Source organism: Haliotis cracherodii, unplaced genomic scaffold (assembly GCF_022045235.1).
Source record: "Haliotis cracherodii isolate W230 unplaced genomic scaffold, xgHalCrac1.p SCAF_14, whole genome shotgun sequence".
NCBI classification, from domain to species: Eukaryota; Metazoa; Mollusca; class Gastropoda; order Lepetellida; family Haliotidae; genus Haliotis; species Haliotis cracherodii.
In genome coordinates this window covers 38652958-38671337 of record NW_027266269.1, presented here as the reverse complement: position 1 = coordinate 38671337, position 18380 = coordinate 38652958, and the positions used below count along the sequence as shown (strand labels likewise).

At 38.1% G+C, this 18380-nt stretch overlaps 1 protein-coding gene and 1 pseudogene across 1 annotated transcript in view; both read left to right on the top strand.

Annotated features, from left to right (window-relative positions):
• Positions 1-18380, top strand: part of LOC139460432 (uncharacterized) — a 289333-nt gene that overhangs the window by 221603 nt on the left and 49350 nt on the right. The window lies entirely within an intron of this gene.
• Positions 1-18380, top strand: part of LOC139460434 (piggyBac transposable element-derived protein 4-like) — a 31360-nt pseudogene that overhangs the window by 3644 nt on the left and 9336 nt on the right.

Here is an 18380-nt window from a genome sequence, read left to right as displayed (position 1 = left end):
AAATCAATGATCATAATATTAAACGCCAATGACAGAGAATGAAAGGAAGGTAAAAGGCAACATAGCGCTGATAATTATAAGAATTAATCACTAAAAATCAGTGATGACTAAAAGTGTTCGAGAGGGAGGTCAGCATGTTCTGCCCTACCCGTAGCATCTGCTTCTGAAACAATCAAGGAATGGACAGGCAATCCAGTCAAATGATTGCACATCTACTAATTTTGCTGATACGTTAATTTTGAATCACGTCTGCTGTGTACAAGTGCAACGATTCTGCTAATTATAGGTGAAGAAGAAACTCTGTCACAGAAATATATTCGTTTTGCCCAAACATTTCCTTGTTGATGACTCGGCATCGGCATTATTTCAGCCATATCATGACTAGTCATAATTGATGAATGCTACTGAGCTAATGATGAAACTCGAGAACTTCGGGCAAAGACAAATCAATTGTACGAGGGCTTGTCAAAAACTTCTAAGCCTAACAAACAAAATAGTGGGGAGGTTAAAGCTAAAATTGTGCACTTTGAGTTAAAAGCACTAAACTAGGCATACTTATACATTGAACCATTCCGAACATTTTTGGGAGAGCCCCCTGGTGGTAGAAAATCCAAGATGGCCGCCAACATGGCTGAAATCTCTAATGATATCAATATATACTCAATATATGATACTTCTCTGATCAATTTATACATGTACATACATCCATAGTAATGCATGCAGAATGAATTGCAGCAGATCAGAATATCATTCAAATATAGTTTGCAGCACCACCTGGTGGTAGAAAAGATGGCCACAAGCATGGCTGAAATCTCTAATGATATCAGTCTACATTCAACACATCATAGTTACCTGGCCAATTTATACAAATTATCTTTGTAATGTATTTAGGAGTTATCACAACAATCCTGTATATAATTCAAACCTAGTATGCAGCACCCCCTGGTGGTGATGGAAGTTCTAGATGGCTGCCGACATGGTTGAAATCTCTGATAACTTTAGTCTATACTCATCATATCATAATCATCTGGTCAATTCATCCAATTTATCACAGTATCTTTTCCAGGATCAATTGCAACAATGCTTTATATAATTCAAATCTCATATGCAGCTCCCCCTGGTGATGACGAAATTCCAAGATGGCCTCCAATAAGTTTTAGTTTCAGAAATTGTCTATTTCTACAGCAGATGTATAATGAACAACAAAAGTTTCTGAGACATTGAATAAGATTTAATGCAAAGTTCTGTTTTTTACCAAATCTGAAACAATTTCGGTTTGCAACAGATAAAAGACTCCTGTAAGTGTTCAAATGGTTTAATTTGCCATGCTGACTTCAGAAAATGCGTGATTTCATAAAAAAAACCATGAACATGCCAAAATGTCTATTTACAAATCAATAGTGTGTGTGTCCACCTCTGGTTGTGATGCAAGCAACACATCTTCGTCCCATGGAATCGACCAGGCGTCGCACAAGGTCCTGTTGGATATATCTGTCCTTATCTGCTGGAGCATGTTTCGAAGTTCCTGGAGTGTCTGTGGAACACGTGGTTGACGTCGAAGGCGCCGATCAATCTCAACGTGCTCAATGTAAGGCCGGGCGTTGTCATGTTGAAAGGTAATACCTGGGCCATGACGACGCAAAAACGGTAGAACAACAGGGCCGATGATCTCGTCGTGGTAGCGCTGTCCATTGAGATTTCCCTCTATCACTATCAAACGGGTCCTCTGTCTTGATGTAATCCCACCCCATACCACAATGCTGCCGATATAGTCGGAATCGACTATGCTTTTAGGAGAGATTTCTTTTGAATATGGAAAGGGATCTTTCGCTTTTATTTCATAACTCTTTCTTTTAGTCCAAGTAGCAAGTTGACACACTGGTCCTTGTAATTGTGATATATCGGTGACATGCACACTATTTTCAGAGTATTGGAAAAGATAAGGGTCATCAAGACGGACAGTAGCCCAGCAGCAGTTGACCAAGGGATATTAACTCCGGAACGTAAGTATTTGGCTAATGGTCAACCCTATCTATAAATCCATTTATATATTGGATATGGGGATACTAATGAAGGTTGTATCCACTTGAAATGTATGTAACTAACATCCAAAGTCATTCTTAAATGCTGACTTCATCAGATGTCGAATAGCAATGATGACAATAAACAAGTGTGTTTTCGATACCTTCAGGCACTGTCATAATGTAACTGATTGTAAAATTCACTGGAAGAAAGGGTTCCCAAGCTTTCCTTGAACGCAACCTTAAACATTAAACATTTCACCTCACCATCCAAAGGTTTCCAAACGTTCCACTGTTGGTTGGAAATATGTGTTTTGCAACTGGAATGATTGAGCAAACCACTGGAAGAAATATTGCAGTGATGATATTTCCAAGAATGGAAATGTTTGTAAATTAACTGACGTCCAAAAGAAACTTTACCAACTGAAAATATAAATTTCAGACAAAGTATACTATTTTTTCCATGAAGTCTATCTAAAACACATAACCTAAATACAATAATAATATGTGCAGAAAATGTTAATCGTCTGTTACATGTTTGCGAGATAACACGCGAAAAAGTGAAAAACACGTGCACCACGGACAACTGCAAATGCACGTGCGGGTAAGGGTATAAAACGATTGCAACGGCAAGTCAGACACCCACAGTGATAAAAAAAACAACAAAAGAAATGCCACTTCTCACAGTCGAACAACGTGAACGAGCCTTTGTTATGGTACAGATGGGAGCCACCCACGCACATATTGCATGAACCTTCGGTTGCTCCCGTGTTTCCCTTACCAACTTGATGCAACGTTACAGACAGACAGGGCGGACCGCTGACAGGCCACGAACAGGCAGCCCCGGGGTGACCACGCCCCATGATGACCGGAACTTGCGTATCTTGCACCTCCGAAATCGCTTCCTGACAGTGACGTCATCGGTGACAAATGCCTTAGGTCACAGGGTTAGTCGACAGACAGTGGCCAGGACACTCAGGGCTCATGGAATCAGGGCTTTTAGACCATACAGAGGACAGCTATTGACAGCGCAACATTGTCGTCTGCGATTGAGATGGGCCCGGACTGTACGACGTTGGCAACGACGTGACTGGCAGAGGGTTGTCGTCACTGACGAAAGTCGATTCTGTATGTTTAGGGCTGATGGAAGACAACGTGTTTACCGCCGAAGGGGTGAACGAACGGCGGCGTGTTGTGTGCAGGAGGTCGTACCATATGGTGGAGGGAGTGTCATGGTGTGAGGAGGGATATGTGGGCAGTAGAGGACACCGCTGGTCATCGTTGACTGAAACTTGACAGCTCAGCATTACATGGATAACATTCATCGTCCAGTTGTCCTACCATTTCTCCAACAGCAGCCACGTGGTGTCATTTATCAGCATGACAACACTAGAGCCCATACAGCCAGAATTGTCACTAAACTTCCTCGAAGCCAACAACGTCAACATCCTGCCATGGCCTGCACGCTCACCCGACATGTCCCCCATAGAACACCTCTGGGACTTAATGGACCGTCGTGTTCGACAAGGACCCCACTCTCCAGCCAACCGGCAAGAACTGATCTTGGCCCTCGAAGAAGAATGGCATCAAATGCCACGTGACCTCATCAGACGACTGACTTTTTCTGTGGGTCGAAGAGTTTTTGCGTGTATTGAGGCATTTGGTGGTCACACACGCTGCTAATGACTTGTTATTGAACGTGAGCGATTGTTTATGTACTCTGCCTATTGTCCATGATTCTGAAAGCTCGAGTTTTGTACCACACCCAACTTTGGGGGGCTCTGACGACATTCTCGGTCGCGGTATGATTGTCATTTTCAATGTTGATTATGTTGATATATTGTTCTTCTCATACACTTCACTTCATGCATGTATGTTTCAAACTCTAGTAGAGTTTCTTTTGGACGTCAGTTTAGTTGCAGGTGTTTGGATATGTTTGGGGTTTTTTGAAAATATTTTGATAAAGTGAAGGAAGATGGTCTTGTTAATATGATGTAAAACTGTTTATTATCCCTTTACTTTCACTTTATGTTCTTAAAGCAACACACATGTTCCCTTTGGGCTTCAGTATTCAAGAGTGAAATAGTTTCTGTTCGATAATAGACATGAAAATACTGCCGTCATAGAGCTGGAATATTGCTGAGCATGGCATTAAACAACAAACAAACAAACAAACAAGACATGAAAAGATAAAAATGATTATTATCATGCTGATCTGAAAAAATGAGTGAAATGATTATGGTTATTACACAGAAAAAAGAAGAATGCAAGAGACACTCTGGCATCAGAGTGAAGTATATCGTCGACCTTCAAACGAACCAAACAATTCCATGACATTTGAAAGCATCAAAATACACTTTATATATACAAGACTATCTATTCACCTTTATATTATAATTAGAATCTATAAATAGAAACAAATGCATACACAATTATACAGGTAGTTCTCTTGCACCTACCGTGTATCACGTATGGTTAAACAACCTGGTCAACATGGCCTTCATGATCTTGTCAATGATCACAGCTTGCATGTGTTGGCCATTACTCAAACATGGTTTTGACCAGGTGACATTGATCATTTAGCCATCAGCAAACAAACTGGCTCATGCACTGAGACAAGGCATTGAGTTGCTTGTGCTATGGTATACCGCGAGACAATCGTGTGTTCGCATATAACTCATATTAAACCAACTGCATTCGAGATTTTATCTGAATTTTTTTATTATTTGCATCCACATGATACAGTTTAATGTTGTTTATCAACCACAGTCACATCTACGGGATACATTCCTTCAGCAACTGTCCAATTCGCGTACCCGTGAAGACCCGGTATAGAATATGTCTTCAGTATCCCATGCTAACGGGATCGGGTGGTCAGACTCGCTAACGCTTTTGATGCATGTCATCGTATCACAATTGCGTGGATCGATGCTCATGACATCAATCACAGGATTGTCTGGTCTAGACTCGATTATTTACAGACCGCCGTCATATAGCAGACATAAGCCTGATTGCGTAATCCACGGATTGGGCAAGTTTCATTGTGAAATCACGTAGAATGAACAACGACTTAATAAACTTATCAAACATAAATCTTTAAATGTTCAGAGGCATAACGCAGATTAGTTAATTACCAAATCAAGGGGAATGGAAAAAACGTCAATGGGAACAATGCATTTCTTGTAAAATATTTGATTTGTTTTCTGTTGCAGAAGAGTGTTCCAGCTGTGCTCATGTTGAGATGAGATTGACAAAGATACTAACAGGAGCGTTCAACTACTGTTTATTATTACACACACGACTTGATGTTCTAAGTGGTAAGCGCAGCATATACCGTCAGAAATTCATAGGAAAGGTTGTCAAATTAGTGTCAGCATTACGCAACAGTGGTGGAGGAATGTTGGTGGTACATTTGTCAGGGGGCAGCCAGGACAACAGGTATCTAAATCACTTCGACGAGACCATCGGACAAGTTTTAACAAGATTACTTGAAAATGGCGAACTTTATACTGACATTTATGAACGTAAATGGTTGTGTCAGATTGAAACATTTGAAGACGTGAAAGACTTTGTTCTGATAGAAGTTAAGAAAACTGAGAATGTATGTACTGCTGATTTCAATTCTAAAATGACGAGTGATGTTGAGAATATTCCCATCGGCTTATTAAACATGAAGTCACTTTTGAGAAAAACAGAAAGAGTGACACATAGCCGACATGTGCAAAGGAAACTACCAGATAATGTCCAAGACCTTCAAGAGAATCGACATATACAACTGAAATCCTTTCGAGGACTAGAAATGCGACAATATATTCAGGGAGATGTTGAGAAGATGACTCAGTACATATGGAACAACCTGAGATTAAAAGAATATATAACGGCCATGTCCAAGGTTGTGGGTGGGGGGTCATGCTACTTTGGAATCGGTCAATCAGTGATGGTAACAAAAGAAGGATATACATGCATACCAATTTACGAAGGCTTTAAGCTACATATAACAGAAGAGTTGCTGGCAAAACATATTTACAAGAAGTTGGAATCTGACATCTGTGTCTTGGATGGTGACGGAATATTTAAAGAAGGGCCAGAGGACTTGATCAGGATTACATTCCACAAACTTAAGGTTCAGAGTGCTAAGTCAGTTGTTTTGGAAGTTGCCATTCGTTATTGTCATGGTGTTGTGTTCTGTGACAAACAAGGACCCAGAGCACATGTCATAGATGGTGGTTGTGTCTGTCAGATGGATCGCTATGAATGGCTTCAAAGATCACGAGTTATGGACTCCCATGTTTAATTCAAACTGTTGAAGAGTAGATGTACAATGTATTACATTCTAGACTTACATTCACAACTACATTTGAATTGAAAAGAAGCCATAGTGAGATGGGGGAGACTAATGACATCTGCATACGGGCTACAGTGCTGTAGTCATTGGCAATTTGAAATCACATTTTTCTACCATGAGATAAAGGTTGAAGTGGCCAGCATACTTATTGGCCCAAGTTCAAAGCTCTGTCCTCTCTCCATGGAGTATTACCAGAGTGCTGCTGTCCATGTGGTATGTGCAGCCATCCAAATCCTTATAGTGCAGCCGTTTCGTGGATGTTTTTGCATGTTGTTACAAAAGCATGAAACCTGGCACATTTTGTATGGAATGACATTCCAAATATTTTCAGATATGGAGGCCACCCAAACAAAATCCAATGTGGCCGCAAGGTCCAATATGATAGCCATGGAGGAATTAAACTCTAAGATATCTCCTTTGACAATGAATATTTCGGCATACAATATCGGAATAGTTAATTGGCCTTAATGAAGCATGTCTTCAAGATGTGTAGAAGACGAAAGATAAGCATATTTCTTATCATTTTCAGTTTCACAGTTAAGATTACCTTAATCAAGAAAAATAGTGGATTATGATAAAGTTATTAGATTTAAAAGCTGTTGTGTTGGGTAAATACATTCCCAAATGTTCATTTTTCATTGTATATTTAGGCTATGGGTTGCGTTCACATGAACTACAATAGAATTTCATTCCTCAATGGCGATCGTATTGGATCGTTTTGGGTACATGACTCCACTTTAGACTCGACATAACCAATTTGTTGTACAAAGTTCCACTTTAGACTCTACATAACCAATTTGTTGTACAAAGTGCCACTTTAGACTCTACATAACCAATTTGTTGTACAAAATGCCACTTTAGACTCTACATAACCAATTTGTTCTTCAAAGAGCTACTTTAGACTCTACATAACAAATTTGTTGTACAATATGCCACTTTAGACTCTACATAATCAATTTGTTGTACATGAGTGAGTGAGTGAGTGGGTTGGGTTTTAACGCCGCTTTGAACAGTATTCCAGTTATATCACGGCGTGTCAGCTTAATGTGGGAGGAAAGCCCGAAGTGATGCAGGTCTAAGACGTTTACCACTTCGGTGAAACCCACGAGCACGGGTATGGTGCTGACAAACCTAGAAACATAATCGGGGCGAACCGGGATTCGAACCCACAATCATAGGTTTCTGGCGTGTCCAAGGGACGCAACTCTGCACAGCGAATCGCGGCGCCTTAGACGACTGGGCCACCTGTGCCCCCTGTTGTACATGAAGCCACTTGAGACTCTACATAACAAATGTGTTGTACAAAATGCCACTTTAGACTCTACATAATCAATTTGTTGTACAAATGCCACTTTAGACTCTACATAATCAATTTGTTGTACATGAAGCCACTTTAGACTCTACATAACCAATTTGTTGTACAAAATGCCACTTGAGACTCTACATAATCAATTTGTTGTACAAAATGCCACTTTAGACTCTACATAACCAATTTGTTGTACAAAGTGCCACTTTAGACTCTACATAATCAATTTGTTGTACAAAATGCCACTTTAGACTCTACATAATCAATTTGTTGTACAAAATGCCACTTTAGACACTACATAATCAATTTGTTGTACATGAAGCCACTTTAGACTCTACAAAATGAATTTGTTGTACATGAAGCCACTTTAGACTCTACATAACCAGTTTGTTGTACAAAATGCCACTTGAGACTCTACATAATCAATTTGTTGTACAAAATGCCACTTTAGACTCTACATAACCAATTTGTTGTACAAAGTGCCACTTTAGACTCTACATAATCAATTTGTTGTACAAAATGCCACTTTAGACTCTACATAATCAATTTGTTGTACAAAATGCCACTTTAGACACTACATAATCAATTTGTTGTACATGAAGCCACTTTAGACTCTACAAAATGAATTTGTTTTACATGAAGCCACTTTAGACTCTACATAACCAATTTGTTGTACAAAGTTCCACTTAAGACTCTACATAACCAATTTGTTGTGCATAGAGCCACTTAAGACTCTACATAACCAATTTGTTGTACATAGCGCCACTTAAGACTCTACGTAACCAATTTGTCCAGGACGTTGTATCCATCGTTTCGGGGCTATGTGAGAAACTGATTTTACCAGGATGTTGTGTATAATGAAATTTTAGTCTTTATTGAACCAGTTTGTCAGTGATGTTGTATATAATGTCAGTTAAGTAAGTATATTGTGAACCAGTTTGCCCAGGCTGTTGTTTATAACTTCACCAGTTTCCGTTCTTTTTAAGGCAATGTAAGTCTTCATTGATCTTATGTGGCCAGGATGTTATACACAATTCCACTTTAGTATTTTCTTAACCAATTTGACAAGGGTGTTGCGTATGATGTCATTTGTTTATAAAGCTCTTTTGTCACTAATTTCTGTATAATGCAGTGTCTCTACGTCTACATCCGTTGTACGATTACAACTTTTCAAAAACATGTGTTTATGAATCACCATCATTTAACGACTAGAAACTGGATATTTTTCCAGCTACAGCTGCAAAACCAGTTATTTTTTAAATTAAAACTATGAGTATCTTCTTACAGACAAACACTTGCATCAATGTATTTGTTACGTTGTAGGATATAAATACATTATCTATACTAAGGGAGGTTGTTTACAACATCAAATAATTAAACAAAATTGTCCAAGATGTCTCCCATGGACCATTTGTACTTTCACTTAAGGCTCTACAAAAACAATTTGCACACGGTGATGTCAATCATGCCTCTTGTCCATTGTACAATGCCTACTGTACCATGAGCATAACCAACATAATCACCATGACAAGTACCTACACAGCTAAAATGTCACAGGTGTGTAAATAATCTCACATTCCAGGTACATCTATTGTTCACCAATTAGTCCATGACGTACATGTATATAGTGTCACATAATTCTCTAATTATACAAATTCCCAAGAACAATGAATACACCCTTACTTAAGTCTCTGAGTAACCGGTTTGCTCAACGTTTTATTTAAAACGTCTCTTGAGTTCCATTGTAACTAATTTCCCCCAGAATGTCATATATAGTGTCATGTTATACTTTTCTTAACCAATGTGTTAAGGGTGTTGCTTAAAAAAACGTCACTTAAGTCTTTACTTAAGCAATTTCTACAAGATGTTGTATATAATGTCTTTTTAGTCCTGACTCATCCAATGTGTTAAAGGGATTTTGCATAGCATCACTGAAGTCTTGAATCATCCTGTGTGAAAGGGGTTGCATATAGCTTCCCTGAAGTCTTTACTTAACCAATGTGTAAAAGGGGTTGTGTAGAATGTCACTTAAGTCTTCATTTAACCAATGTGTTAAAGGGGTTGCATAGAATGTCACTTAAGTCTTCACTTAACCAATGTGTGAAAGGGGTTGCGTAGAACGTCACTTAAGTCTTTACTTAACCAATGTGTGAAAGTGGTTGCATAGAACGTCACTTAAGTTTTCACCTAACCAATGTGTGAAAGGGGTTGCGTAGAACGTCACTTAAGTCTTTACTTAACCAATGTGTAAAAGGGGTTGCGTAGAACGTCACTTAAGTCTTTACTTAACCAATGTGTGAAAGTGGTTGCGTAGAACGTCACTAAAGTCTTTACTTTACCAATGTGTTAAAGGGGTTGTGTATAGCAAAACTTAGGACTTTACTTAACCAATGTGTGAAAGGGGTTGCGTAGAATGTCACTTAAGTCTTCACTTAACCAATGTGTGAAAGTGGTTGCGTAGAACGTCACTTAAGTCTGTACTTAACCAATGTGTGAAAGGGGTTGTGTAGAATATCACTTAAGTCTTTACTTAACCAATGTGTGAAAGGGGTTGCGTAGAATGTCACTTAAGTCTTCTATCATGTTCTGACTAAAGGGGGAACTCAGCCAGGTAGAACAAGAGACGACTAGTACAATATACACAGATTTATTTACATGAACATCATATATAAGTAACTAACAAATATACATAACAATGGTGAGCATACATAGACTTCCCAGGGACCGAGCATGTTCCTAGGAAGGCGAGAGCAAGTCTGAAGACACTTCATCCGGACCGATATTTATACTAACTTATATGTGGTATACCATGGGTTTGGGTAAGTTGACCAATCACAAGGTTAGGTTCTGTTGACCAACCATATTAAGGATTAACATTTATGTCAATGTTATTGTAAGGTTTGGAACTATTTGGATGTGTCCCCCTTGACGCTAACTAGTTGGCAGGTGACATCTATTGTTTTAGATGATTAGCACTAGGTAATTAGGGTAGTGTCTAGACTTATTGAATACAGACGTAATTAAGTGGTAGAGACAATGTTATTTTAGGGTTATGTTTACTTAGTTGGATTATGGGGATTAAGGTTTGTTTACATTGATACTTAGACACCCAAATTAAGTCATAGCTTACATGGCATTTACATTAACAATATTTCAATAGGGATAATTATTGAATGTTTTGGTTTATGTGACAAGTATTTATGGTTTAATATTTAGGTGATTTAGAACATTGCAATGATATTATATTTTGATATTTTGTGCATTAAAGTATATTTTATGAATAACTACCATTAAAGGTTTTCTAACAGTTGTTTTTAGTAAATAGCATCATTACAAAACTTATGTACGTATTTAATGCCCATGATACTTCACTTAACCAATGTGTGAAAGGGGTTGCGTAGAACGTCACTAAAGTCTTTACTTAACCAATGTGTGAAAGGGGTTGCGTAGAACGTCACTTAAGTCTTTACTTAACCAATATGCAAGTTCGGTTGCATTTAGTGACACTTAAGTCCTGACTTAACCAACTTTTCTATGATGTGCATAATATCACTTAAGTGTGTAATTAACCAATTTCCTCAGAATATTGTATATGTCACAGTCAATGTCTACTATCAGGCAATATGTACATTTACTGAAAATGTCAGTCAATATGTGTATTGACAGATTCAGTCAGGCAGTGTACATATTGACCAAAAGTTCAATATAATGTACATTTTCCTATAACAATGAGACTGGTTTTAGACAGATTGACTGAATTGAATTGGACTCCTCGTTTTTATTTGGATCTATTTTGATATTACGATGATGATCAAAGTAGCGTCTATAAGTATTCAGTTGACACGATTTATTGGAAGCAATCTGATGTTCACAAATGTCAACACGTCACTAATGATCTTTGTTTTCTTAATGTGTAAAACAGATTAGAAGCCTCTGGTGACCTCACATTACCTCACAAAAACGTTTATGTTTCTTGAGCAACGTGTGCTCTTCACATAGTTTCAATATCAGGCAATGGTAAGATTCATATATAGTTCATGCACATAGTCAGGCCCACTTAACATCAGTGAATTATGTTAACAGGCATGTACAATAGCATGTACCCCAAGTTGTTGTATTCATATATGGGCGGTGGAGTAGAATCAAGCACCTGTGAAGTATTAACGATGATACATATTTGACAAACCGTTTCCATGACAGAGAACACATTGTATATATTGTACTGATTAATGTTTTGTGAGCTTAAATAACATTATCTGATATTGTTTAAAAGGTGTTAATTTTATAACATGATTCAAAACTTGTAACCTATAGCCAACCAGTTTTTCCAGATGCATATGAAATGCTATATATCGGTGTTTCTGAGAACTAATAACAGCGCAAGAACAGATAAAAATATGAGTCAATGTTTTGTAGCCTATGCTCGTATGCTAAGGTCATGTGATTGTAGCAAATAATATTCCACAAAAAGATTTGATATTAAGACTGCTATTTCGCGTATTTGTTCGTACATATTCAAGTAACTCGTAGTCTAATATAAACAAAGAAAAAAGTTACGCACACCCTAATATATTTCGCTGTTATTTTTTGGTCCCAATATTTGTAACAGTCTTGAAAGATATAATTACAGGAAGAATTATGTTTTCTCGAGATGATGTAATTAGTCATTCGTGACAGCTTACATGCTATGCCTGGTATGCCCGTGCAGCATGCTACCCTCGAGTATCTCTAAAAGCAGTATATCCAAACGTTAAAATTGCTTATTTAAGCTCGGTTTCAAACAGTTATTCCACGACATTGTGTGACCATGGCATGAAGGCGATAATATCAAGCCACAAGATGGCATAACGCAGGAATGTCTTGTAATGCCATTTGTCGGAATTTGGGGTATCATCACATTGTCGTAAGCCGTAAGTCGAGAAACATGCTCAGACCGGTCATGTAAAGGAACGTCCAAGATCCGAAAGACCTCATGTGATGGCACATCACGAAGACAGGAACCTTCTTCGTCTCATACGCCGAGAACTGTAATCTGAAAACTTGGAGACAGATCCATTTGAGTGGTTGTTGTTGACCATGAGGCATGAGACGTAGGGTGGAATGCGCCATCCGGGCACGTGGCGGTTATACCGCTACTGATCTGTTTCACGTGTCATGTCAAGTAGAGACTTTCAGGAACATTTTCACATGAAACATCAAACGTAACTCGTGTACTTAATCCTGCAGCTCCATACTTTTTTTAGGTATTGCCTCAGGTCAAAAACATGGCTTTACCATGATGTTTCTGTCAGTAAATTTCAATCACAACTCATCTTTTTTATTTGTTGTCAAATGTTTGTTCTATCCGATCACATTGGTATCGCCCGGGTCCTGTGGTCAGTCATCCGGTGCCATGATTTTTGCCATTTGTCATGGTTCAGAAATAGGGGTGTGCTGAACTTTTTTCTTTGTGTATATATAACCCTTTGTCTTAGATTTGAATATTAATCCTCCAGCTTATGTTTATGCCCACTGGTGATGAGGAAAGCAATATTGTATATTTTCTATAATATAAAGGACATGCTGTATCTGCTTATGGTGTTGGGATATATAGAGGTTATCACGCGAGTGTGTTTGGGGATGGTAAATATCCTGCATTAGGAATAAACATTGTATTTAGCGAGCCTTGGCGAGCTAAGTACATAGTGTTTATTCTAATACAGGTTATTTACCATCCCCAAACACACACGATATAACCTCTTTATCATATAATGTCATTCTTTAATTCTGTGCTTGAAAATCGCTTTCCCTCTCTCACAAACATTACCTAAACATTGCGAGTTTTCCTGGAATGCGCGCATTAATATTTATTACGTCACAGGGTAAGTGATGTGTCAGTCGGATAGTGACAGTAGCCAATACAGTTCCAACTGAAATCTGTTTCTTATACAGTGGCGAAGCAACATATACGCAAAACAACAATTGTTTTCACTTGCATTTCGCGGCAATCAATCGGCCTGTCCGCTAGAGTAACTGCCTTTTGTCAAAGGGAAGCTTCTCTAACCCTAGTCTATGAGACGTCATGGCCACGGGCAGACGTTGTTGACAGTCGGCCTGTCCTGTCAAAACGCTAAGAAGTGCAATCAGATGTACACACACCGACAAAACGAAACAAGGTAACACTTCAAACATATTTCTGCCAAATTCAACTATTTTAATTTGCGGTTTCAAGCCGCAGAGGTCTACAAGCACAGATATTGCTACTGATTCCGCTTGGCTAGGCCTAGTGCCCTCGCAAAATTGTTTCGAAATTTACATCTCCAAAGTTGCCAAAACTTATAAAATGCCTTAGCTACGTCACAGTTAGACACTGATTTTAAGTGTATTAGACTGTTCTTTTGATAATGATATCAATTATCCCTGTAGTTTATCCAGATTTTCGATGGTTAATTCTGACTTGATTGTCGAATGACAAGGGCGACGCCATGTTTGTTTATAAAACACTGAAAGTAGTCCCTACTTGACCTTTGATATTTGCATCTCTATCCGCATATGACCCCAACGGATATCAATTTTATCCGTTGGCTTTATCCTGCATTGTATGATAAATAAGGTTATCTAACTCACATACTTTAATAGAAACTTACGCTACAAAAGAATCGCCTGCACCACAAAGTTTACAATCACGTCACAATACTCTGTGACGTCATTTGTGGAATTTTGTTGCAAGATCCACCGGCGAAACAATGCCATGGGACGTCAGCCTAGCAACGGGGTGTACAGGGGTCATTGAGTGTGCATAAGCTCCTCTCAGTGATCTATCATCTCCTCAGGTTTAATAAGCCAAGAGATGTTGAGAGCTTTCAATGTTTGTTGTCGTTCCCGCAGTACATAAGCACGCCCTATGGTATCACACAATGTATAATACAGCTGTATGTTTATTAAACAGGTAATCTCTTTAGGGGCAAGTAATAAATATACAGACAAAGCTGAAATATGTTCACGAATGTTCACGCGGTATACATGTAATACATAATAAAACAAGAAAGTCCACATATACCAACATCTTCTTTATATTTACTGATATAAAGAAGATGTTGGACTAATGTGAACTTGATAGAATATATATATAGTTGAAAAATTGTAAATTTCGTAGTTTATGCTGACAGCCTGAAATGATACAAAAGAAAAGTATGTGCGCATTATACACAACAGATATATTTTCCAGAATTTAATTGCCCGTAATTAAGGGTGCATATAACACACGAGTGTGTATTATACATGAATCAATAAGTTGTGTGCACATTGATCAGTCGGAAGGGGTGCTAATTTGGATTGTTCACTAGCAAATATATTAGCAAATATCGCCATGGGCGTTTATTAGAGCGGGGCGCCAATTATGTCGAATACGGCATATATATATGCCACTATATGCATGTTCTGGGTGTTTTATATTTTTATGTTGTTGACAATTTTTGTAAGACCATGTCATTGATGAACATAGTACCCTACCTTAAATGTTTTAGTGTTGCTTATTGAATCAGCTCTTACGATAGCGTTTGTTTGTTTGTTTGTATGTTTATTTACAGATGTATTTGATAAATACATTCCAAACTGTTCATTTGTCATTGTATATTAAGGCTGTGGGTCGCGTTCGGTTATGCTTCTCCTGTAGCAGTATTCCAACAATACCAAGACACCAGACAGGGGCTTCACGCATTGTATCTATGTCAACGAAATGGTCTCGAGCATTCAGCGTGTGGGCTACAACCAGCACTTGCTTCAATGTCAAGGGGGCGGTCGGGTAGCCTTGTAGTTAAAGCGTTAGCTCGTCACGCAGAAGACCCGGGTTCGATTCCCGACATGGGTACAATGTGTGAAGCCCATTACTGGTGTCCCCCGCCGTGATATTGCTGGAATATTGCTAAAAGCGGCGTAAAATTATACTCACTCACTCACTCCATGTCAAGACCCGATTGTTTACGAGCCGTCTTTGTATGGCAGGAGTAGCTGTACGGCGTCAGGCAACTAACATTTACTTTTTTTTATGCACAATGTGTTAGTGTCGGGTGCCACCGGTAGAGCTGGATATGCTTAACCTTTTTGCAAAAACCTGAAGTCACCCCTGATTCGCAGTGTTCCATTCATATAACGTTCAACGCTTTTTTACATTTTACGCACAGTTGTACTAGTATCTGTTTTCAGAAGATAATAGAGATTGATTGTCTTTAGGATTGGCATTGTGTATTTACATGAACCAAAGGGGCTCCAGTGTTTATGTGAAGTAGGGATGTGCGGTTTTATCCGTATACCGGTATATTGCAATACAAATTCATCACGAAACGTTTTTGGCGTATCGATTTTTCCCTCATTATTCAAACATCACCTGATAAAAATAGCTATTTTACAATCGGAGTGAGTGAGTGAGTGAGTGAGTGAGTGAGTGAGTGAGTGAGTTAATATTTAACGTCACATCGGCAATATTTCAGCCATATCGTGACGAGAAGTACATTAATAATACATAAATGTATACAATATAAAAAGCTGTCAACGAAGGACAGTACAATAACTAGAATATCACATAATCTATTTGCAACTAGTTTAGAATATATAAAAGGCATAAGTATCAGACAACAACACAATATAAAAAGGGGCCAGAGATCGCAAGCAACTGAAGGTAGATCACCATGCTATGGTCCATGGGGACTTACAGTACCTTTGCTTCCTGCATGGACCCCGGCAGGATTTATATCATCCCTTCAGTCACTGGTGATAGTTTACCAGTTAAGCCTGAGATTAAAATGACAAAAATGCTACGTTTTAAAAGTCTGGTATGCATAAAAATACTTCGAATGATTTGGGACTTACATACCCTCTTAGTTTACAATCGGAAATCATCGGGAACGAACGTTGCTGACAACTTGGAACTAGAGTTACTTCCCTTGATTGTTTATCCAACATGGTGGACGCCTTTGACATCGTGCCGAACAAAAGGGCCACTACCAGTACTGTGATCACTGATAACAGTACTGGTAGTGGTAAAACATTTGAAATTTGACCAGTTGTATCTTTTGACATTGAGTGTAATTTTTTTTCAAAATGTTTGATGAGAGACAATGACTGACATGGAATTTGTCATGATGTATAATTCTTATCAAATTTATGTTAATGTTAATGTTTCATTGTTTTTCAAACTGTTTCAGAGAGTAACATTATTCAAATGTGATTGAAAAAGGTTGGAGACTGTGACTGACATGTATTTGCCATGATGTATAGTCTTACCTTATTAAATCAAAACAAAGACAAAAACAAATGCTTCATACTCTTTATTTGATTGTAGATAAAAATAATAGTACAATTTATTAAAATTGGTTCATAATTTTGACCAAATTGTTAACGTTGCAGCTTTCATATTAATATTTGTCAAAGGGATATGAAAAAAGCTTTTCTCTTGGTAGAAATTATTTCCCAATATATTGCAATAATATTGCAATATATTTTTGAAATATTGCAATATATCGCAATACACTTTTTGGTCCAATTCCCAACCCTAATGTTAAGGGTGGGGTGGGGTGGGGTGGGTGTGTCTGGGATTATGTCGAAACAATACTTTGTCCCATACAAGGCATAAGAATGATTATCCTTCAAACTCTGAACACAAAAATACAGTGTTATGAGGTGAGGTCTTTTTCAAAAAAAGATACACATAGGATTATAGCTTTAAAAGAATATGCTTCAGCCTCTTAACACAAAAAATATATTGTTATAAGTTGTTTTTTTCCTTTTGAAAAAAATATATTTAGGATCGTAGCTTTAATTAAAACAATAGCTCCATACAAAATCCCAGGACACCACCACCCTTCCACCCCCGAATAGAAAATGGGCAGTCCCTAAGTGTCTTATGTATATAAACCTTATGCACCTACTTAGAAATTATTATATATATGCATCTTACATCATGTACATCGGCTACTTTTGACGTACATTTTTTTGTGTCCAGACGCATTTGACACATTAAAGCACAATTTTCAAACATATGAACTTTGTTGTTTTTGTAATGTAAATAACCATTTGCATAATCTAGATGCTATTTGTAGATGAAGCTGTATGTAATTTGAACACGTTGACGTTGTGTCACTAACCTTACCCATATTACTGAGTTTGAATCAACGTTGGTGGTGTGATAACACCACATGGTTGGACGATATCGTTTGATACAGTAGCGAATGTGAAAAGAGTCTGACGTTCTATTGCTGAAATATTGCTGAAGGCGGCGTTAAACAACAAAGAAAAAAACAACAAACATTTTCTTGTGTGTTTTTAAATTGGGAGGTAATCCCAATGTGATGCAGTTATCATGGTTATCAGACGTTTACTACTTTGGTGAAAATTACAATGGTATACATGGTATGGACACATAGTCAGGGCGGATCATGGATTCGAACCTGCGATTATGGGTTTCTGGCACGACTAGAGACGCAAATCTTCACGCGGTATTATTGAAACCAGCTTTGAGTTTGAGAGGTTTCTTGAAAATACCGTGAGGAAATTGCCAATTTCTTACCCTATCGTATCTTTTAAATGAAATTGAAGGATAGAACTGTGAAACATGTGGACAATGCCAAGTGTTGTTTACTGTTAATAGCAAGCATCGTAATGTAAATAGAGAATATGATATGAGTGTTCAAGTCAAACTATGTTTACAAAACGAGTAAGTAAGTCGCCAATG